Source organism: Hypanus sabinus, chromosome 7, assembly GCF_030144855.1.
Source record: "Hypanus sabinus isolate sHypSab1 chromosome 7, sHypSab1.hap1, whole genome shotgun sequence".
Classification (NCBI taxonomy): Eukaryota; Metazoa; Chordata; class Chondrichthyes; order Myliobatiformes; family Dasyatidae; genus Hypanus; species Hypanus sabinus.
Window position 1 is genome coordinate 55,511,276 of NC_082712.1, and position 24,430 is coordinate 55,535,705.

The 24,430-nt window shown below is 40.2% G+C and overlaps 1 protein-coding gene across 6 annotated transcripts in view; it reads right to left on the reverse strand.

The window, feature by feature from the left end:
• Nucleotides 1-24,430, reverse strand: part of LOC132396779 (nuclear factor 1 B-type-like) — a 286,826-nt gene that overhangs the window by 239,265 nt on the left and 23,131 nt on the right. The gene's annotated exons all lie outside the window — the stretch shown is intronic.

The window sequence follows — 24,430 nt, forward strand, 5'->3', positions numbered from 1 at the left end:
TCTATGTTCCACCTTCATTTCCAATAAAATTTCACCTCCCAGCCTCTAGCACGATTTCCACTCTTCCCTTCTCCTTCTGCCTATAATCGCTTCTCAGCTATATCCACCTATCAGCTACCAGCTTGTACTCTAGCCCTTTCTTCCCCCACTCCCCAACTCTGCACGTCATTTTATATGGGCTATCTTCACCCTATCCGGATATAGGTTTTCAACCCAAAAAGTCAACGATCCATTTCCCTTCACAGATTCTGCCTGAGCATCTCCAGCATTTTTTATGCTGCTAGTAATTCTACCATCTGCAAAATCTTGTCTCAAATAGAATTGTATGCTGTAGTTTGGCTGAGGGCATTCTAGATGGGCCTAGCTTTATTGCATTTTGATACTAGAAAGAACTCTTCAAATTATGTGAAACCATGCAGTTTTGTTACACTCACCCAACAGAAATGTCTCAAGTGCAGTTTTCAATCATATAGTACTTAAAAATCAAGCTCTGTGTGACAGATTAAGCCACTGTGTAGATGATTTACCAGTCATGTAATGGAACACCTGGGCTCATTTCAAATTAATACTTTCCAAGAAACACGGTTCAAAAAATGACTTAGGATACACTTATTTATGGCATATAAGATTCAACTTGGGAAGGCAAGGAGAAAGCAGAATTATTTAAATAGTTTTATCCATTCTAAGCATAGAAAATCAGTAAATATATCAATATTCTTATGTTATCTGATCTCACACATCCTAGCTTCACAACATAGTCCGAGTTCACTGGCTGAATGTTCAATAATCTCAAAACTCTTTGCATCTCAGCACCTCACAGTCAGTATATAGAGGTGTAAGTACTGCAGCGTCTACATCTCATCTCAACACAACATGGGCCTCGTTTTCTCCTGAGCCACTGGGCAACCTGTATTCACTGTTACCTAAATTGCTGACGTGCAAAATCAATACCATCCCAATGATATGTAATCTCCTTTTCAAATTTCTCAAAGTCAATCAATCTCACACTGGATACAGGAGTGATGCTCCTGTAAGGAAGAAGCAAATTCAGGAAATGTCTTCCATTCAGCTCAAGAGAGCTTATCCATAAGTCACTAGATAAAAAGCTGTTTGAAGAAAAATGCTATTGCAAATGAAAGAGGAAAGAAAATTAAATGAAAATATCAATGAATTAAAACATTTGCAGATGAATAAGCATTTGGTTCCAATAAAGCTAAAACAGTTCACATTTCTTTGATAGGCTTTATTTTGATGTTGAATTTCTTCCCATATGATTTTCAAGAAAGGCCTGGAAATGGTCCCACTCAGGGAAGCATTAAATGCATTGGTCATGTCAGTCCAGCATATAAGAGGAACACAAGAGAGTGCAGATACTGAGATCTGCATCATAAGCAACCTGCTGTATGTACTCAGGAAATCAAGTATCATGTACAGAAGGAAAGGAATTGTCAATGCATCAAGTCCTGATGCATAGTTTCAATCACTTCCTCTCACAGATGCAGTGGGATACTTGAGTTCTTCCAGCAGACTGTTTTTTAATCTAACACATCAGATGAGAAGTCACTGTACCTAAACTCTACTGCACATTGGGCGCAAGGCATTTGGAAGATTAGAACTGTCTCTGCATTTCCTCTGGCTGTTCCATGACCATAGCAAACACACACACACATTAATTCACATTATCATTAAATCAAACTAATTCACTGAAGATATTCATCAACAATGAAATGTTATTTCAGCCTTTTTAAGTTATTATGATCTTGCATTCATGAAGAAAATGATTGTAAAATTCTATATTTGTACACTTAGGGAACATAACCACAGAAATGTGGCAGATTTCCACCTCTGTAATGAAACATGCAAAAAAATGAACCACATTTACAAGAAAAGAGAGGTTTTCCACATACATTTTGTGTAGCCAAGAGCTTTTGAGTACATTTCCCCAAAACTCATTTTGGTCCTGAGAATAAAATTACTGAAGCCAAATTAAGCATTGTGAACACAAACTGTGACAAAGCAATGTTGACTGTATGTCAAATATTCCCTGTTACATATTTATAGTCAAGTGAAAGCAGGAATGAGTTACTGATCATAGTTAATGCATAAAGCATAGAAGATACCTGCATACTACCTTTGATGTGGGGTCTTCTATAATGCACAATAGCCTTCACGACAATGCTTCATTCTTTGCTACCTCCAGCCCAAGCTCTAAATCATGTGCATCACAAGATATACTGTCCTTTGCTGGCGCACCAGTACATGGCACGATGCGAGACATGATCTCACTCTGGTGTATCAACCAATGGCATTCACTAACCAATTATCCTATTCTGTTTCAAAGTTACACTTGAATTATGCAAATAGCCTTGTGCTACAGGATGCATTTGCAGTGATTCCATTCTTCTCCTTGGCAACTGTCTGTAACTGAAACACATTTTTCATAATCTTGGCTCTGCACTGGATGCAGAGTTGAATTTCAGACCATGAAACCATATGTTCACTAAGGCCACCTACTTCCACTTCTGAAACACTGCCCAATTCTGTCCTGACCTTCAGCTACTGAATCCCTCATCTGTATCTTTGTTACCTATTCCAATTCCTATTACCTATTCATGGTCCCTCCCAGTTGGTGAATGGTCCCAGTCTTCATCTCAGGATAGCAGATTCTGAAACTAGAGAGCTCAGGCATAAAGTGAGAGGAGAAAGATTTAAAGGGGCATGAGGGCAATTTTTTCTACAAAAGGGGTAGTGGCTATATGGAACAAGCTACCAGAAGAAATGATAAGAGATGGGTACACAATTACTAGCTTTAAAAGATACGTAGGCAGGTTCATGGATGGAAAAGGTTTAGAGGGATGTGGGTCCAAACAGGCGGAATGGTACTAGCTTAAGCAGAAAACATGGTCAGCATTGAGGAATTAGGCCGAAGGGCTTGTTGCCATGCTGTATAACTCTATGACTCCATGACTCTCCCCTCTTTTTGCTCTTGATAAGCCTGAGGTCAACCTTATCTTTGCAGCTTGTGCACTAAACATCTGTCCAGTTACCTCCTCACTTGCTGATCTACACTGGTCTCGTTAAACTGTGCTTCAGTTTTAAAACTGGCTTTTCAAATCTTTCTTCCTACCCCTTCCTATTTCTCAAATCGCCTCGAGTTTCAGATATCTATGTTTCTCTAATTCTTGTTTGTTGCTCATTTCCAAATTTAATCGCATTGCCTCTCGTCGCCCTTGGACTCTGATCAGGAATTTCCGCCCTAAGTCTATGCCCCACCCCTCTATCTCTTCCTTCCTTAATCCACTCCTTAAAACTTACCCTTTGACCGAAGAGGCTGGTATCTGCCTGAATATCAACTTAGGTTGCACAATGTCAATTTCTGGTTAATAAAGGCATTTTGACTACTCAAAGATTTTTCATACTTTCAAGGTCTGACACGAAAGGAAGTCCTTTAATGGGGTTAGATAAACATATGCCTTTGATTGGTTTAGTTTCACACTCTTTCTTCTACACAAACTGAGAGGCAATGAGAGGTTACGCACTGCTCCTAAATAATTTCTTCTATTCCAGGTTTAAGCTTTCTAATGCACTTAAGGCATCCATTAGTAGATACCACTCTTACTCTTATGGTAACCTTACACTGCTGTGAATGTCACGTAGACCTAGACACTGACTTGGTTGGGTAAACGTGAACAATATTTAACTGTGCACATTTGTGGTGTTAATGCTGTTAGTATCCCTGTTCTGGATGCAGTGAATACTTCGTTCAAGGTCCAGATCTTGATAACTCCACCATGTAGTTTCTATGAACCTTATTGTTTTAACTGCTATCCTAAAAATGTAAACATTGCAATTCCATTCTGAGCAGCTGGAACATTAGGGGAACTTTATTGAGAAAGCATTGTATTCTTTTTCAGAAAAGTTCATCTTAAAGGTTAATTAGCTAATAAAGAATAGTTCACAGGTTCACATTTTTTTTATTAAAGCATTGCTGATGTCAACTTTTGTCTCACAGGCAGCTGCTTCTGTGCTATTATGCCATCACATTTAATAGAAAAGCACTTAACTTTTCTACATCATGCATCATGACCATCACAGGCAAAGAAACGCCATTTAAGTATAGTCAATTTGAGCACAGAAAGGTCACACAAACAGCAGTGAATTGGTGACCAGATATTCCTATTTAAGGGAATGTCAAGTCGAGTCGAATGTCATGTGCACAAGTATGGTGAGGTTCAGGTTTAATGAAAAACATGCTCACAGCTGCATCACAGGTACAAAGTTACAGACAACATAGAATCTAAATTTTACATATATTATTCAAGTTAGGGAAGAGAGAGAAAGAGGAGGAAAAGCAATGTGAAATAATAACAGACACAGAGACTAGTCCATGGTAGTGCAAGATTTGGTCCTGAGGTGGGGTTAGGACTGGGCAGGTTGGTTCGACTTGATATACTTGTTCCTGAACCTGATAATTCCAGGCTTCTCTACCTCCTGTTTGCCAGTAGCAGTGAGAAGAGGGCATGACGACAATGTGGGCGTAATCTGATGATACTTGCTACCTTCTTTTCTAGTACTCCCGCAGATGCTGCCAATGATGGGAAGAGCTGTGCCCATGATAGACTAGCTGGGTCCACTATTCTCTGTAGACTCCTGCCTTCCTGTGCATTGGAACTGCAACCAGCCAGGATACTTTCAACAGTGTATCTGTCAAAGTCCATTAGACTGTGGCTCAGAGCACCTCAAATGTGTCCTTACTCTTCTTCAAATATGTAGTGGTGTAGTGTGTTTAATATTTCAGCAGTTTGTGAGTATCGTAAATATATTGTTTGATTAAGCGTTCTGTGTTGTTTACATAACGCAATGTGGTTTATAGGTAAAAATATGTGAAAGGCATACGTCATCATGCTACCACATTATACGTGCACACCTCGCTGAAAGTAAAAACAAAAATAAGACAAACATTCCAGATTCCATGTTTCCCTTCAATTGGTTTTATGTTTTGCAGTAACAAAGCATAACAAGAGAGAATTCTAGACTTTCAACAAAATAGGAGTTTCCAACAACAGACAGCAACATTCCCTTGGTGGTGCATCAATTTAGGTTTCTGCATTGACATTGAGCACTTCATTTCCTGTTTGAGTGAGGTGGTTGGATTGGAATTTTGAATGACCAACAACAATTTCAAAACAAGCCATTGTCGTAACCTTTCCCCTCACCACAGTTTTGTGTTTAAGGCTCAACTGCTCTTAGGTTATACTTTTGCCTAGAATTTCTCTAAGCATCATCATTTCTCCTGCACCAAATTAATTTACAATCCTTTGATAATCTATGACATCAACTGGTACCGTTTGCTCAATAAAAATCCAGAACCTTTGAACATTCCCGTTAATGAGTTAACATGCACCTTCCATCCAGTACAGAAGTGCACAAAGAAAGTCGTAAAATTAAACTTCAAATTTTTTATTAAGAACAGTTTGGGAAGGGTCAGTCACTGTTGGCAGGCTCAGTGAAGCACAGCCAACAACCTACTTGTTACAGAAATTAATAAGAAAACACAGCACACTAAAAGATTGCAAGACTCAGAGCATTTATATCTGTGCCTATAATGTTCATTGAATAATTAAGTAACATAAATGTAATCAAATACGCATGCCTTAAATTCAAGCATAACTATTCACTAACAAAGTAACTCTGAGTCATATAGAAAGAAACAGGTTCTTTGAGCCACCGTCCATACCGACCAACAAGTGTTTATTTATACTTTTCCTAAGTAGTTCCATTTTTTATTCTCCTCATCAATTCTCCCCAGAGTCTATCATGCACCTATACAATGGCCAATTAACTCACTAGAACATCTTTAGCAAATGAGTGAATAAAACAAAGCAAATGGGGAAGCCCGTGTGATCAGAGAGAAGGAGCACGTGAACTCCACACAGACAGCACCCAAGGCCAGAAGGGAACCCGAGCCTCTAGGACTGAAGCAGTCACCAGAAGCATCACATCTTTCAGGAGGCAACAGCAAAACTGGAGCACACATCATTAAATAATTACCATTAGTTTACTCCTATGAAGCACACGGGAGATATAAAACAAGTATTCTTTTGTAATATATCCTCTTTGATTTTGCTATGGTATATTTGTTGATTTCATAGACAGATATTTAAATTTGCTTGAACACTATCACTTCCTGGACAGGTGGATTGATAGAAATATGGAACTTTCTTTCATCCCGTAGAAAACTGATTATTCCAGGTGGTGTCTGTTGATGCGTAAAATTTAAAAAGAGAACATCTAATAAATAATTCAGCTGGAAAACTGCAGCTGTTACTTTATGATTATGTACAATTACCAATAATTAATACTAAACTATCAAGGAACTTATTTTTATGATTTATTTAGTTTTCATGTCATGTAAGGTGCATAGTGATTTTGTGTTCCCTTTCCTTCAAAAAATGCGGGCTATCACATGAAGAGATTTTTCAAATTTACACTGAACATCTGGAATAGTGAAGGCATTCCTTGCAACAGAAGCTTGCCTACATAAGTAGTTAATGGCACTTTCACACTTTCCTGTGCCAATCAAAATTGAAAATGTATCAGGGTACAATAATTGGATCACAACATCTGATTGGACAATCCATTGCTCACAGATAGTTGTTTAGAAAAAGCTACAAACCTAGTTGTATGAATGTGTTGTACTCCCACTTATGGAAATTCCAACCAAGACATTCTTTGATTTTGAACATGAGTACATTAATAGTTGTTACATAACTGTTAGAATTTCAGCAGTGATTCAAGTTCATGGGCCTTTGACTGCTGTATCCCTGAAAAATATGGAAAACAAACCTCGGCGTGGAGTCTGAGCAGGTGAGAGAGCTGGCTGTCATGAAGTGGGCTTCAAAGTTGTTTAAAGGGGTTGTGAATCAGGGTTGAGAGAAATCATGAATTAGAGGCATCAAGGCCTGAAGTGATTCAAAAAGATCACGTGGTCATGGCAGGATGGGAGGAAAATAAGTATGTTGATGTCTGGAGGGGTAAGAACCTTTCGAAGTTGTTCAAAGCTCAAAGCACGTTTAGTATCAAAGTACTGTATACATATGCACATACAACCTAGAGATTCATTTTCTTGCAGGCAGCCACAAAACAAAGAATCACAAAGAAGTCATGAAAAACCCCAAACCACAAAGCAGTCATACATCCAAAGCGAAAAAGAAAGAAATCTTGCAGACAGTAAAAAGGCAAACAAACTATCTGCACAGTACATGAAACTCAGAGTTCCTGAAAGTAAGTCCACAACCACGGAGCCAGCTCACTGCTGCAGCCAGTCCAGAGTCTGACGGCTGCAGGTCACAGCTGGGGTCAGCTCTGAGACGAGTGCCGATGGCTGCAGGCCACAGCCGGGGTCAGCTCTGAGACGAGTGCCGATGGCTGCAGGCCACAGCCGGGGTCAGCTCTGAGACGAGTGCCGATGGCTGCAGGCCACAGCCGGGGTCAGCTCTGAGACAAGTGCCAATGACTGCAGGTCACAGCCGGGGTCAGCGCTGAGACGAGTGCCGATGGCTGCAGGCCACAGCCGGGGTCAGCTCTGAAACGAGTGCCGATGACTGCAAGCCACAGCCAGGGTCAGCGCTGAGACGAGTGCCAATGGCTGCAGGCCACAGCCGGGGTCAGCTCTGAGGCGAGTGCCGATGACTGCAGGCCACAGCCGGGGTCAGCGCTGAGGCGAATGCTGACAGCTGCAGGCCACAGCCGGGGTCAGCTCTGAGACGAGTGCCGATGACTGCAGGCCACAGCCGGGGTCAGCGCTGAGGTGAGTGCCGATGGCTGCAGGCCACAGCCGGGGTCAGCGCTGAGGTGAGTGCCGATGACTGCAGGCCACAGCCGGGGTCAGCGCTGAGGCGAATGCCAATGACTGCAGGCCACAGCCGGGGTCAGCTCTGAGACGAGTGCCGATGACTGCAAGCCACAGCCGGGGTCAGCGCTGAGACGAGTGCCGATGACTGCAGGCCACAGCCGGGGTCAGCTCTGAGACGAGTGCCGATGGCTGCAGGCCATGACCGGGGTCAGCTCTGAGACGAGTGCCGATGACTGCAGGCCACAGCCGGGGTCAGCGCTGAGACGAGTGCCGATGACTGCAGGCCACAGCCGGGGTCAGCTCTGAGACGAGTGCCGATGGCTGCAGGCCACAGCCGGGGTCAGCTCTGAGACGAGTGCCGATGACTGCAGGCCACAGCCGGGGTCAGCTCTGAAACGAGTGCCGATGACTGCAAGCCACAGCCGGGGTCAGCGCTGAGACGAGTGCCGATGGCTGCAGGCCACAGCCGGGGTCAGCGCTGAGGCGAATGCTGACAGCTGCAGGCCACAGCCGGGGTCAGCTCTGAGACGAGTCCCGATGGCTGCAGGCCACAGCCGGGGTCAGCGCTGAGGCGAATGCTGACAGCTGCAGGCCACAGCCGGGGTCAGCTCTGAGACGAGTGCCGATGGCTGCAGGCCACAGCCGGGGTCAGCTCTGAGACGAGTGCCGATGGCTGCAGGCCACAGCCGGGGTCAGCTCTGAGACGAGTGCCGATGACTGCAGGCCACAGCCGGGGTCAGCACTGAGGCGAATGCCAATGGCTGCAGGCCACAGCCGGGGTCAGCTCTGAGACGAGTGCCGATGGCTGCAGGCCACAGCCGGGGTCAGCGCTGAGACAAGTGCCGATGACTGCAGGCCACAGCCGGGGTCAGCTCTGAGGCGAGTGCCGATGACTGCAGGCCACAGCCGGGGTCAGCTCTGAGGCGAGTGCCGATGACTGCAGGCCACAGCCGGGGTCAGCTCTGAGGCGAGTGCCGATGACTGCAGGCCACAGCCGGGGTCAGCGCTGAGACGAGTGCAGATGGCTGCAGGCCATGGCTGGGGTCAGCTCTGAGGTGAGTGCCGATGACTGCAGGCCACAGCCGGGGTCAGCTCTGAGACGAGTGCCGATGACTGCAGGCCACAGCCGGGGTCAGCGCTGAGACGAGTGCCGATGGCTGCAGGCCACAGCCGGGGTCAGCGCTGAGACGAGTGCCGATGACTGCAGGCCACAGCCGGGGTCAGCTCTGAGGCGAGTGCCAATGGCTGCAGGCCACAGCCGGGGTCAGCGCTGAGACAAGTGCCGATGACTGCAGGCCACAGCCGGGGTCAGCGCTGAGACGAGTGCAGATGGCTGCAGGCCATGGCCGGGGTCAGCGCTGAGACGAGTGCCGATGACTGCAGGCCACAGCCGGGGTCAGCGCTGAGACAAGTGCCAATGGCTGCAGGCCACAGCCAGGGTCAGTGCCAATGGCTGCAGGCCACAGCCGGGGTCAACACTGAGACGAGAGCCGATGACTGCAGGCCACAGCCGGGGTCAGCTCTGAGACGAGTGCAGATGGCTGCAGGCCATGGCTGGGGTCAGCTCTGAGGTGAGTACAGCCTCACAGAGTAGTGAGATGAACACTAGGTTGTCCTCTGCCCTCACCACCTTAATCTTTTTAATCTTGCTAGCTGCTTATATTCATAAAAATGGGAAGCACTTTTTTTTTCTTTTTAAAGCATCTTCTGAACCTTTGCCAATAACACATTGTATTCTGTGGTTCTTGCTTTAGGACAGGGGTCGGCAAACTTTTTGCCTCTGTGGGCCGGATCACGTATTAATGAGCGGATGGTGGGCCAGATAAATGCCATAAAAAACTTGAAATATGGGAATTATCCATTTAAATACATCTAGTTATGTATTGCCTCAAATTAATGAATAACGCATGCTAGAAAATCATTTGTGCTTAAGGTTGCCTACCCCTGCTTTAAGACATCAGGAAGAGCATGGCCTGTTTAGCAAGATCTTTATATGGGCAACAATCTGCAAAATCCTAGAATAGGATACAGAGTCACAAAGTCATCCAAAGAAGAAACTGGCCCTTTAGCTCACTATGTTTATACCGGCTATCAAGTACCTATCTATGCTAAATTTATATTCAGAATACATATATTTTAATTATTTTTTTTAAAGTGTGTACTATAGAGCAACACATTGATGTAGCATCTGAATTTCCACTTTTAATTAAAGCTTTACACTTTCTTTAATGATACACCGTGCTTAACCAAATTTCAATGATGCGGCAATTGATAAAATCGGTATACTTTTTGAAATCCATCATGAAAGTTAAGAATATTACATCCCCATTACTTTTGGAAGCTAGTTTAACACAGACGCAGGTAAAACCCTCCAGAATGTACATAGTGCAAAGGACCAGGCTGAAAGTGTGAAGTCCGAAGTCAAGTAACATCGGCACACTGCAAACTCATTCTTTGCTGAAACTTTTGAAGTTCACAGAAGTAAGCTATTTGGCCTTTGATGTTTCTATAAGCACCTTCCCAGTGCAACTCAAAAATTAATCCACCCCCACCTGTTCACTCTCCAGAGCCTTGTTCTACTGCTGTATTGTATATCCACCACGTTAAAACAAAATGGTTCTGCCTCAAATCTTCTCAGATGATTGCAAAGCATGTAGAAGGTATTTTTCTTAATCTCTCTTCTCACTCACTTAATGATAGTTAGGACTGTAATTTCATCTGTTCTCTATATATCACTTACATAGAAATAGAATAGGTGAAATATCAGACATTGAGGGAAATGATCCATATATTTTGCATGTTGGTTGTCTCTTTAATTGCTTTCTGCTTCCAGACATAAAGATGGTACAGCAGCCAAAATCTATTGTTGGATAAGGATTGAACTGATTGAGTACTGTAAAAAGATTCCACTTAACAGGGTATTCCATTGTCAAATGGGTTTCCCATATTAAGCCAGTGGAATGTTCAGTTTATATGGTTGACATTATTTTTATTTCCGTCATATTGGTAACTCCCCTTTCAGAAATCTCTGGTCTTTGACCAGTGCAATGAAAAGATGGCATGTTACATAAATCAATGGCTTGTATTTGCTGAGCTTTGAAGGGCAAGGTAATCTGAGAAAGCCTGCTGCATTACATAAAGACTTCTGCTAATTTATTTATGAAGTCATTTACCATTACCCAGCTTTCTAGGAATTCCCCAGGCATCTACTGTGTTACAAAATCTTAGTGAAATTATTTGGAAACACTGTTTTTGTGATAATTCCAGCCCATCATTTTGTACAGCATGAAAGAACTCCAGCTGTTATGTCTAGCTGTAATTTTCTGTGTGCAGATGCAAAATATGGACTTACACTACTGCTGCAACTTTTAGGTAGAGCAACAAACTTTGATGAAATACTAGAGCATTACTAAAATTAGCTGTATTGAATTTCAAGATGCATCATCATTGGGAGTAGATTATACTTTTTCTGTTCTGAAGTTTGGTTCCAACAGTGTCAGGTTTCCTCCCATGCCTCAGAAATGTTCATGTGTGCTTGGCCTGGCAGTGAAAGATGGAAGGCTATTCCACGACAAGTTCTTCACTGCCAAACTTAATCACACCTTCAGCCAACATCCACACTTCCAACAGTGGATGCTGGATGCCTATCAGGCATTGGGCCTTTGACTGATTTTCCTTGTCTACCCAAGAGCACTTAAGCCAAGTATCCATCCTGAAGCCAAGATTAGCCAAGTGAGAACACAGCAGAAATCAAATCCAAAGCACTCTCTGTCTGCATACCTTGGATTTTAACTGCATAAGTTTGTTCAGCACAGTTGGCTTGCAGAATGGCAAGCTGCTCTGTTGCCCTGACTAGTTTCCAACTAAACTGAAACAAAGGCAAGTGTCAGTATTTACTCCACTAGCAGTTAATACTTGAGTCAAATGTTCTATCTCTAGACTGTACTGTGTATTGACAATAAACAGAATGACTGGACACTTCTGGAGGTGCAAGACCCACTAGATCAGGCAGCCTCCATGGAGGGAAATAGTTGACCCCCTGGGTCAAGAACCTTCATCTGGATTGAAAGATAGAGGGGAGCCAGCCTGAATGAAATGGTGAAAGGAAGGGATAGAGCAAGAGCTAACAGGTGATAGAAGAACCCACATTGGGTGGGGCAGAGGGAGGGGAGCTGTTGACAGGGAGAGGGAGGAGGGGAGATTCAGAATAGCACTAGAAACTGGGAGGCGATAGGTAGAAACAACAAAGGGCTGGAAATGATGGAATCTGAAATGGGAGAAAGATGAAGCATGAAATTAAGGGAGGTCGGGAGAGCAGATGGGACTAGTAGGAGAGAAGAGCCAATGGGAGGAAATATGTGGGCGATAGCAGATGAAGAGGGCAGGGGAGGGGTAAGAGATAAGGTGATTATGGCTTGGTGGATTAGAATAAAAGAAAAAAGGAACAGAGGGGAGTGGACAGAGAATGCAATATTTATGCTGCCAGGCTGTAGAATACCCAGGCAGAGGTGGACACTTCTGACCAATATAAAAGATGATAAATTTGACTATACAATAGCCTTTCCCTTGTCCAGCCAGAAATCACACACCAACACTCTAGAATGAATAAATCTTGCATTTGATCATCGCTCACGTGTGTGGAATACCTTTACAGATAGGAAGCATGATTAATATCCAATAAATATTCTAGACTGCATTATGAATCTATTTGTAAAACTGTTTGTTGCAAGATTACAAATCTCAAATGCCTTAGTGTTACCAAACACTTATGAGATTTCATTTCAAACCCCTTATTCACACATTAGTGAAATATGCTGAATACATCTTAAATATTTAATAAGAGACTAGGACACAATACTGGTGATAAAGGGCATTTACTGTCAAATCCAGGCTGCTATTACCTTCAGTTGGCCTGGGGAATAGCTCTAAACAACTTGAGAATTAACACATTTCTCTGAATCGGGGTTCCCAACCCTCTTTATGCCATGCACCTCTACCATTGACTAAGGGGTCCATGGACCCTGAGTTCAGGAGCCCAGCCTTAAAGAAAACCCAAAGTTTAAAATTGCATTTTGAAACTTGTAGTTCACACAAATGTACTCACCAGAATTCTGCAATGTTAAATATGGTCACTCTGTAATGTTACAAATGCATGTTACAAGGCTGTATCTAAGGACTGCTAATATTGCTGATAATTGGCAATCAAGATTCTGCACAGTAATGATAAGCATGAGGCAGGACATTTTGGCAAGAAATATATGAAGAATACATGAAAAATAACCAAATGTAAAAAGATCATGAATCTGGAATCTTTCTTTTTTCAGTCTTAGTTTTTTTTAATATTCTGTATTTTTTGACTGATCGTTCTCGTTTTTTTGTGTGTGGGTGTGGTGAACTACATATACCTGTCTGGACACGCCCCCCCCCCCCCCCCCCCCCGGCTGACTGCTCCTGTGGCTCCTCCCACAGACCCCTGTATAAAGGCGATTGAGGCCTGAGCCCTGCCCTCAGTCTCCAGAATGTAGCATGGTGGTCAATTGCTGCTTGTTCTTTCTTCCAGTCAATAAAAGCCGATATCTCACCTCGCGTCTCAGAGAGTTATTGATGGTGAGGGTGAGGGTAAGGGTTTTGGGCGCCAATGTGCCCGTTCCATTTTTTGTTTGTTTTTTATGTGGGGATGGGGGGTGGGCGATTTTGGGGGTTGTTGATTGTGCTGTCATTCTTTTTCTTTCTTGGTTTTGTGGCTATCCGAAGAAGAGGAATCTATGAGTTGTACACGTTGATAATAAGTGAACATCTGACCCTAGAAAACAACCATACAAATTGCTGGAAAAAAAAGCATTGTAGTTTAATACTCACATAGAGAAACTGAAGAGGGTGAACAGTTTGTAATTATGATACCTGGGAAATGACTTTATGCCAATTGGAATCTTTTTCTCTCCTGAAAAAAATGTATTTGTACTGGTGGGGAAGAGCTAAACGAGAAGCCAACAACAGACTGGCACCAAGAAATCAAACTGGTAACTTAAAGAAAGCCTCTTTCTACAGAATGTAGTGGGAACGAGAAACATGTTTTCACTGTCAGCAGTAGAAAAGCATAAATGCATTTAAATGGGAGCTAGCTGGGCATATGAAAGCTGTGGGAAATAGTGGGTCATATTGACAACTTTTCAGGTGAAGAATGATGGAGACGTGTTTGAGTATGACATAAATGTTGTAAGCCTAGGACAGGTTCCGCAGAATGAATGCTTATTTCAGTTAATTCTGCCATTTGTTTTAAATTAACCAAAATTTACACACACTTTTGAGATTTCTTGTAAAATAGTGCTACAGCAAAACTATAATATCTGGGTGTCGGGGTGGAGATATGCCTCGACCAAAGGAAGTGTAAAGCACTCCTCCCTCTGCTAGCCTGCAGGTCACCCTTGGGCAAGGTGCAGCACCTGCCTAGCCCCCCAGTCAGCGTCATGTGAAGCCATGGGGCAGTGGTGGATGGTCGTATGAGCAGCTGCAGATCACAGGTCCTGGTTATGAGACTCCTGATGCCAGGCTCTCTCTGAAGAGTATTAATTATGGCTGTAGTCGCCTGTTTTGTAAAGACACTGCCCAGAAGAAGGAAATGGCAAACCACTTTCATTGAAAAATTTGCCAAGAACAGTCAATGTCATGGAAAGACAATGATCTCCTCCATAACACAGCAAAGCACATAATGAACAAACGATAACATACCATTTACATAGGATTCATACATTCTTTCTCAATGAAAAATCGTACACCAGCTTCTCAATACTATAATATTAGAATGGCAAGGGAACTGCTGTATATTGCACAGACTGCCGTAAAGAAACAACATCAGACTACTGTTGCTAAGAATTAGTCTGTTCTTTAAAAACTTAAATCAATTTGTCAATATTTTCTCCACTAATATTTCAGACAAAACTGCAAGGTTGTCCTAAAAACACATATGATTCTATTTTAAATGCCAAATGGCATGTTTATGAATACATTTACAATATCACAGAGAAACAGTTCCCTGTAAGAGTGGCAACATGCCGGCTTAATCTTTCATTCTAATGTTATCCAGACAATGCCAAGTCCTATCTAAGTGTGCTTGTGTTCCATTCTAGTAAGAGGGTTGTGCTGAGTTGAGCTTCCTGGGTGATCTGCAGTGTTTCAATGAAATGAATCAGTTGGTTGACTCTGGACACATACCAAGTAAAGTCACAAGAAACCCCAGAGCTAGTGTGACCCTATTCTCTTTCAACCGAGGCAGCTTAAACAACAGATTTTGAGAGTTAATCTATTTTACTTGTTGCCATTGTAAGCTTTTATTTAATTATGACTATAGCTTAAAAAATTAGTTATTCTGTAAAAAGATTGTATATTTATAAACTCTATTAGATCACAATGGGTTATTATCATTCAATTTTAGCTGGAATGCAAGTTTTCAAATTCAATAAATCTGCTGGGTATCATCTTTTTTGTATTTAAGAGAAGCTGTTTTATAATAATGAAGTATAGCTAGCTGTCTAAACTGATTTAAGCCTTTAACCATACATTAAACTCAGTGATTCACATTTTAAGACCACCCACAAATTTCAGACTACATTAACCTGAGCTGAATTGAGTAATAAGGGGAAAAAGGAGAATCTTTTCTTAAGTCTCTGATAATAAGATTAAGTTCAGAAAAAAACATCCCATAAGCATTAAAGTAGTTTATACTTGATCACTGCTGATATCATTATTATAAAAGCATCAGTTACATTTCAATTTTCTGCAGCCAGTTTCCAAATCTGTCCAGTAAAGCCACAGACAATCCATCAGACAACATTAATGGCCTACTCTGGGGTTCAGATCTGAGGACTCAATATTAGTTCAGAATGCCGCTGTTCACTTCAATTGTTTGCATGATTTGTATTTTTCCCGTGCTCACTGAATGTTTAATTTTTATTCTTTTTTTTCCTTAATTGGGTTCTTTCAGGTTTTTTGCTTTGTGGCAAGTCCTGAACCATTCAACCTCTATCCTAGAAGAGGCATTTCAGAGACGTCTCTAATCAGATACTAACTTTGTAAACAGAATATGTGAATCTGATGCACTTTTCAAGTAACTATTTTAATATGTCAAATGTTTTAGATCATTTTAATGTGCAGTCCACCTATAGAGATTGCCAAGAAATTAGTTACTCTAAACATCTGGAATGGCGCTTAGTCACCTGATGTAGTTTAGCCTATCCAGCTAAACACAGATGGAGTTGTGCCAAAACATTGAACCTATATAACCAGGTAACTTACACACCAAAGATCAAAACAGAGCTTGAAGCATCTGCACAAAATATTAATATATTTAGTACTGGACTTGCAAATAGCTTAAAGCAGTGTTTCAACAATGTAGCATTTGACCCTCGAGGTAGGATTTCACCGTTCAAATTACAAATCAGACAAGAAAGAACAGAAACTTGTCAATTATATGAAGAAGAGCATTTAAAATTTCACAGACACCAGACTTTCATTATCAATGAAGAAGGGCACTTTCAAAAGATAGCAACGACTCAAACAATACTTTATATTCATTGTCCTGTGATTAGGTTAGAATTAAAAATTGGGGGAGTGTTGCTAGGCGACACAGCTTGAAGAGCCGGAAAGACCTACTCCAATCAATAAATAAATACATATAAATATAAAGATAAATATAAAATGAGGTACTTAAATCTGAAGAGGCATAACAACAGCCAAGCCAAAAACTACAAGTAAGTCAGACACTCTCATTGCTAATTAGCTTTGTCCTTTAACACCTTAATAAAAACTGTTGTTTGGTAAAGAACAGAGAGTATTTGCGTGCAGGATGCCTTAGTGGAGGAGAACACAGGGAAGGTCTGAGTTGTGGTATGACTGGGGAAACTGGAAATGGAGCCTTATCATTATGGTTGACTGTGGTTGTACTAAGCCTGACTCCTAATCCAGATGGAAATGGCTTGTTGTAAAATAAGTTTAAGATTGAGAACATAAAGCTTAACCACGGTCGCTGTGGTTTGCTCAAACCTCAGGAAGATAGTGACTTAATGGTGAAAAAGCCATACAGAAACATTAATTATTTCAAAACCAAAAGAATGTAGAGTTTTGAATGTACCCTATAATCACAATTGGTCGTGCTACAGCATATTTAATAAGGCAGGCTTGTAAATAAGCAATATTTTTGTCATGCTGGTAGTTTTTACATATGGTTGTGATTATGATTGTTAAACTGTGGCCATAACTACATACCATGACAAAACTAAATTAATCTCTGACCAATTTAAAAAATTACCAGCACAAAATATATTAAGAAATGAATTTAGCATCTAATTGGCAAACTGTAGGGTTTTGTCCTGGACAGTTCTGTTGTGACAAACATACCCACCAAACTTTGCTGATCCCTGAGAATGCCTCCTTGGTAATAATAACTCATTGAGTACAGCATTTATAGAGTCCAAGCTGCTTTCCTTACAGCTGTATTAACCCTACTTCCTGTACAGCATGTGGAAGGTTTCCAAAAACAAACATTTTTATGTAAAACTTTATTACTCGAAAACCACTAGCTGGGCCGCATCTCTTAACACTTTAGCTTTGCCCACATTGAACACGACACACATCTCCTTTTGTTTTACAGCAAATTGCGCTCTCCCTCTTTTCCTTTCAACTTTCACTCACTTTAACAGCTCATGAGAAGAAGAAATTACTTTCAGGAGGGGTGCCACCTGCTCACTAAAAATCATCAAAAACAAGTGTGAATGTACAAAAAGTAATTAAAATGTCATGTAGAGCTTTTGCAAATTGGGAATGGTACTCTGGCTAAACACTCTCACTGCCTCGATAAAGTTCAAAGTAAATTTATTATCAAAGTACGTATATGTTATCATATACCACGCTGCGACTCATTTCCTTGCAGGCATTCACAACAAAGAATTTAATAGAATTAATTAAAAAACTACATACAAAGACAAACAACCAATATGCAAAGGAAGATAAATTGGGCAGATACAAAAATAAATAAAAATACTGAGAATATAAGTTATAGAGCCATTCAAGGTGAGTTCATAGGTGGTGAAATCAGTAAAGCACCCTCCAGAATCAAAGAACTCACCAAACCTGAACATTCTCTTTTCTCACCTCTCCAATCAGGCAGATAATACGAAATACAAAAAGCATGTAGTACCAGGTTCCAGGAGAAGCTTCTGTCCTGCTATTATAAAACAAGTGACTGGTCCCCTTGTACTATAATAAGGGCCCTTGATCTCACAATCTAACTCACCGTGGTCTTGCATCTTATTGTCTGCCTGCTGTGCACTTACTCTGCAATTTGCTATTTGTGTTATTGGCTTTCTCTTGCACTACTTCAATGCACTGATCGGATGTAATGATGTGTATGGATGCCAAAGCTTTTCATTGCACCTCAGTACATGGGACATTAATAAAACAATTTACCACATTCACCATTTATCTCAAGTGGATAGGAATACAGAAAATTCTGCTTTATTTATCCTTAGTCAGGCACCATTTTGGGAATTGTATATCATGGAAGAGGAGTGTTACCTCAGGGATATACTTCTTAGGATATATAGAGTAGTTAAGTGAATTAAGAACATGAATTAACAAAAGGACTGACGAAACAGGAAGAACTGAATGGGCTTTCTTGTTCAAATATTGCATTTGTTAGTAATTCAGTTCATTCCAATCACAATCGAGTAATTTCTATAAAATTCTACCAATTTACTCCACTTTTAGGGAAGCAATTAACTCATGTTCTGTTACCTGAAACAAAATCTATTAATGTCAAAAATAAAACATAAATATCATGCTTGGAAAAGTAACTCAGAAATTTCAGATTCTAAGCAGACAAATTCAACATCTATTAATCCATAAAAATTACTGTGGAGGATCTGAAACAGAGCAGCCATATTTCTACCACAGAGCAATGGTTTTAAACAACTCACTGTAAATAACTAAAAGATGACTGAGAGAAGATGCAACAGTGTTAAGGAAGGTACGCTGCCACTTCTGATATAGGCATTTGCTTCCAAAATTGAAAAGCTTGAACCATTTGTCACTATGAATACTGTACCTACACTTCATAGATGTCTTACAAACATATTTGCAGAGCTAGTCACACCACTCACTTGGGCAAACATTTCAGTCCTTCACCTAAGGAATATCACACATAACTGCAATTCCTTTATGAGAGGTACTTTGTCATCTTAACTAAAGGAGGACAGTAGACCTTTGTTCTTTTTCAGCAAATACAGTCCAGTGCAATTATTTCACTTCCTTTCAAGTTTGTAAAACTATTGAGTAATATTTTTCATACCACTGCTTCATTGACTTAAAGCTAAACAGATAAAATTATCACAGAGTAAATATTACTTTGGGTAAGTACTTAACATCTGAAAATAACAGAAGAATTAATTCCAGAAGACCTTGCAAATTGCTGGAAGAGTTAGCCAAACATTACCAGAGTGGGAAGCTGGATTTTCAGACCCTGTGTGGTGGAGACTTCTTGTACATGCAGGCCAGGTACCTCCCCAGGCACAACTCTGGCAATGGGTGCGGGTGGGGGGGAAGCATCTGCCAGGGATAATTCAAGAAACATACTCCAAAAGACCTTAAGACTGTGCTGCAGTAGGATGCCTGGAGGATTGGCAACATTCCGACAGAGGGTCTGGGAGTTAATGCTGCAGGAATGTGAATGCAAATATGTGGTTTTAACCAGGACAGATGTGGAGAAAAAGAGGAAGAGGTTCCAATGGAAGTACTGATTACAGAACTCAGGACAACAACAACAGCAACAATGAAAGTTTCTTTCCCATGTCGTCAGGTTATTGTGCCAACCTGAAAATTCTTCATTCTATCTCAGACTATCTCCACTTCATCTTGCACGAATGTTGTTATTTTTAAGTGTATGTATGTGTGTGTGTGTGTGTGTGTGTGTGTGTGTGTGTGTGTGTGCATGTGTGTGTGTATATATATGTATAAATAATTCATGTTAATTTAATTTTATGTAATTTATACTTGTCATGTATGCAATGTACTAATGTGCTGCTGCTGCAAAAAAATGCTCATGTTTATAGCATTTATAACCTGGGTAACTATGCCCATGAAAATAAGTGAACTTTAATTATACCCAAACTTTAAAATAAAGGGCATAATTAGAACAAAAGAAAATGAGGTACTTTTTATTTCAAAGTGATCATTGTGTTGCTGTACAATGATAATGATTAGGATTGTGCAGCTTGTTTCAAGAACCAAATGGTTGATGAGCAGTTGCTGTTCTTGAACCTAGTGGTGCGAGACTTCAGGTTTTTGTAAACATATCAATAGGAATTATTGGTCTGCAAAATGCAGAAGATAAGCTATTGCTTTTAATTATCTCTCTGTAATTTGAAAAAGAGAAAGTGTTCAATGAATTTCAATAACAGTATCAACATTATGAACATTGTAATAGTTTTCGCTTAGATTACTACCAGCAACCTTAATAAATTTGAACTGTCTCTGAGAATTAGGGATGTTTAAACACTAAATTTCCTTGATATTTCTGACAGGATGTACAGATTTGCCCCATTTTTGTGGGCAATTCCAGAGCCTCTTGGCTACATCATTGTAACCTATCTGCTAAAGAGTCCTCTCTGCCCATCGGCAGGTCAGGAAGACTGGGCATAAGTGAGCAGAGAGGGCAGCAACTACAGCTAGGAATTCTGAACCAGAAGATCCACTTACACTGGCTGCTTCATGCATGCCTCTGGATTCAGAAGTAAGTTTCAGCCAAAATTCCAGAAATGACTCGGCCTGAAGGAACATGCTCAATGCCTCACAATAGAGCAATCACTTTTACCAGGAAAATGTATAAAATCCACTGTGTCCTGCAATTTCAAGGAAGGGCTGACGCATTTGTAAATGTCAGCTTCTTGTTTCCTGTCAAACAACGGATTTAGCTTGTGACATCTATTCCAAAGGAAATCACAAGGAGAAGCCAAAAAGCTGTCTTTCACAACGGCATTCAACAAAAAAATAAATGAACTCTCTGGACCTGGACTGTTTAAGAGTCTGACTGACCGATCAAACCCCATAAGATAAGCTTTTCACTAATATAAAGTATAGGCAGAAAATGCTGGAAACACTCAGCTGGTCAGGCAGCATCTGTGCAAAGAGAAACAAAATCAAACTTCCAGATCTTTTGTCCCAGACCAGACTAGAACTGCATCTCCTTCCACAGCTGAGTGTTTGCAACATTTTCTGTTTTTATTTCAGATTTTTCAGCATCTACGTTCTTTTTAATTTTCATCAACCTATTCTTAAACCATTGGAGATTTCTTTATTGGGGAGAGTGAACTATTCTCTATTCCTTTCAACAACTGCCTGCAGGGTCTAATTTGCCTTCTCATTTTTTTTCCTATCTGATATGGGTCAAGAGACCTAGGAGGAACAGATAATTAAAAGAAAAAAATTGCATTAACAAAACTATCCTCAGATTGTGATTATGTAGTTTCTTCATAATTATTCAAGTTATTTAACAAAACATCAATACAAAATAAAATACATGAGCAAAATTTACAGCATACACTCAACAAGCATATAATAATTGACCACCAAATACTTCAGTTGCATACAGAATTTTCAAAAGCTCCTCAAACTGATAGCCCTCTGGCGATTTGACTGTGATTCAATTTATTAAGAATTTCGCCTCTTTTCAGCATTAATCAGTATGGGAGGAGGAGACCGCGCAGATAAAAAGCATTTTCAATGTTGCAGTCCAAATAAACAATGACATCAGATAGTTGAGAGTTTATAGCTGTAAAGCTGCCAATAGATTTGCCCATCTAAGATAGAAAGTATATACAATCAAACAGTGTTCCTGAAAACAGAAGTTTTATAAGACACTCATTGACATTTTCAGGCAAGGTTCCAGTTTTGAGCTGAATATTCACAGAGTCCAAATTTTTGCCACCAAGCAACAGACACATTACAACATAGTAAGTTTGATATATTAAACACTGTCAGAATGTGTGTGAGCAAATTGAGTGTAATGGAATGTATCCTAACACTTAAGTACAAATCTCAAGCAGCTTTAGACTTTGTATTTTCTCCCTGTTTTTTTTCTTGTGGAAGTAGTTTAATAGTGCATTTAAACTATGGTAAGATTCATTTGTCCATTTGCTCCTTCAACTGTTTTGTTTCTTCTAGTGTTGCCAAAATTGCAATCCAAACATCTGTTCTTCTATTAAAGGTCAATGAATCACACTCATAAGCGGCAACCCAAGCTGGCTTCCACTCTCACCTCAGACAGTATTGACTCAGATCAGAGATCAAATGCAGGATTGAACAACACTGGTGTATTAAAAACTCAGTTAGCAGAATAGCCTGACTTTAACACGCTGAAGGTAAACTGTTTCCCGTACCTGAAATCTGTTTCCTGTAACAAAGTTAACAGAAGTTAAAGCAGTCAGACTGCTAGTGTCAATCCTAGCTTTGGCCAGTTGAAGACTGAGTTCTCAGTCCAACATAACAAAAAGAAGTCGGCCTCACAAAAGCACAGGAGGCCATTGGGCCCATTGAGCATGAGCCAGCCCCAAGCAATCAAATCCTATCAATTTCATACACTATTTCTTTTCCTGCAATCCTGAAGATAATTCTTGCTACAACTTATCCCCTTCACTTCTGAGAGCCTTGACTGCAAGCTTCAAATCATAAATACTCTCAGCACAAAAAAAAGCTTTTCCTCACAAACCATTCTGCTTTTTGTCAAAAAATTTTAAATCTGTGCCTTGAATCATCTACTAAAGTTTCTCTATAACTTTTTGAATTTTGTACAATTTAATTAAATTTCTCCTCAGCCTTCCTTGCTCTATCAAGAGCAACCCTAACTTGTCTGCCCTGACCTAACATCCAAAATCCATGAACCCAGAATCCATTCTGGTGAATCCTTTCTGCTCCCTCAACAATCCTAAAGGACTGGATACATTACTTGGTTAGTAGCTCAACTAGTATTTTTTTTTCTGAAATTTGTTCTGGCTTTTACCTTAATAAGCCAATTCAGCTTTTATATAACCTCCCTGTTTTTGTAGTCTATGAATCTTAAAATTAAATCTACATTACTAACTGTCCTCTCAACTAGCCTTGCCTTCTCCATGGATGATCCAGGTTTCTCTACCATTAAACCCCCTTGAAACTTTATCATTTATATATATAGTCTTTCTACAAAATGGTTCAATTTACACCTCTCTCTGTTAAATTTCCTCTTCCAATTAGAAGACCTTGTTGCCAATTTATCTGTATCTCTTGTTATTATTATATTGTTTCACACACTTAGTCATCTACAACTATGTGATTTTTACTCTGTACACTAATATTAAGTTATTAATGAATATTGAAAACTCAACTCATCCACTGGTCATATAAAATGCTTCATGCCAACTGATATTGTCTCACATTAAATAAAATACTTCTTTGAAAAAGATTGTCCTTGGTAAAATTATCCATCCGGTGGATTGATAAATAAACAATAGGACCCAGATTTTTTCCACTTTACTCATATTGAACTTAGATTACAGAAAAAGGATCTCAGCCCTGAGTCTTATCGACCCAAAAGAAATTGAGTTGTTTTGGACAAAGTCCGATATCTGAAGCAAATACATAATCTCCTTTAGCTACACTACCAATCTTATTCATACAATCCAATTTAGTGAAATATAATATTCCAATATTTGTCAAAGGGACTTCATGTTTCACAACCATAGTGTGAGATCTGCTCAATTACTCTATGTGTCTCTGTAACCTATTTTCTTTTGGCACAGTTATTGTTTCATATTATATTTGGAATATATTGGCTTATTTAAGTTAAAGTCAGAAAATACTTAAATGCAGTTTCTGTAATTTTCTGGGAGTTTTATGTAACACTTCATATTTTATCAGTATTCTGCTTACAAACTCAAGTAGTGAAAATCCACTCATGCACATATGAAGTGTATCAATTCCTTTAATCTTTCCTCGTATGGTAGTCAAGCTGGTACTTTAAGTAGGCGATCCATTATACATTTTCAATAACAAAAAGAATGAATAATTAACATTGCAGCCAAACAAATATGTTACAAATTAAAATTAACATTCTTATAAACTATATATTAAATGAGATTATTTTAACCACCTCCACTACAAATAATGCCTGTACAATCAAACTCAGATTATACCAAGTGAAGTTGTTCTCTCTACTTGAAAAGCTACATTACTAACATTACTACATTACTATAAATTCTTAGCAAACACAAGGAAATCTGCAGATGCTGGAAATTCAAGCAACACACACAAAATGCTAACCGGCCGAAATGTCGACAGTGCTTCTCCCTATAGATGCTGCCTGGCCTGCTGTGTTCCACCAGCATTTTGTGTGTGTTGCTATAAATTCTTAGCTGCAGTACATTTTTTCTGTCTGTGACATTTATGAAAATTATTTAGTTCCAATGTGCAATTTCCAAGACAAATCATATTTCTTTAGAGCAGAGGTTCCCAACCTGGGGTCCATGGACCCCTTGCCTAATAGTATTGGTCCAT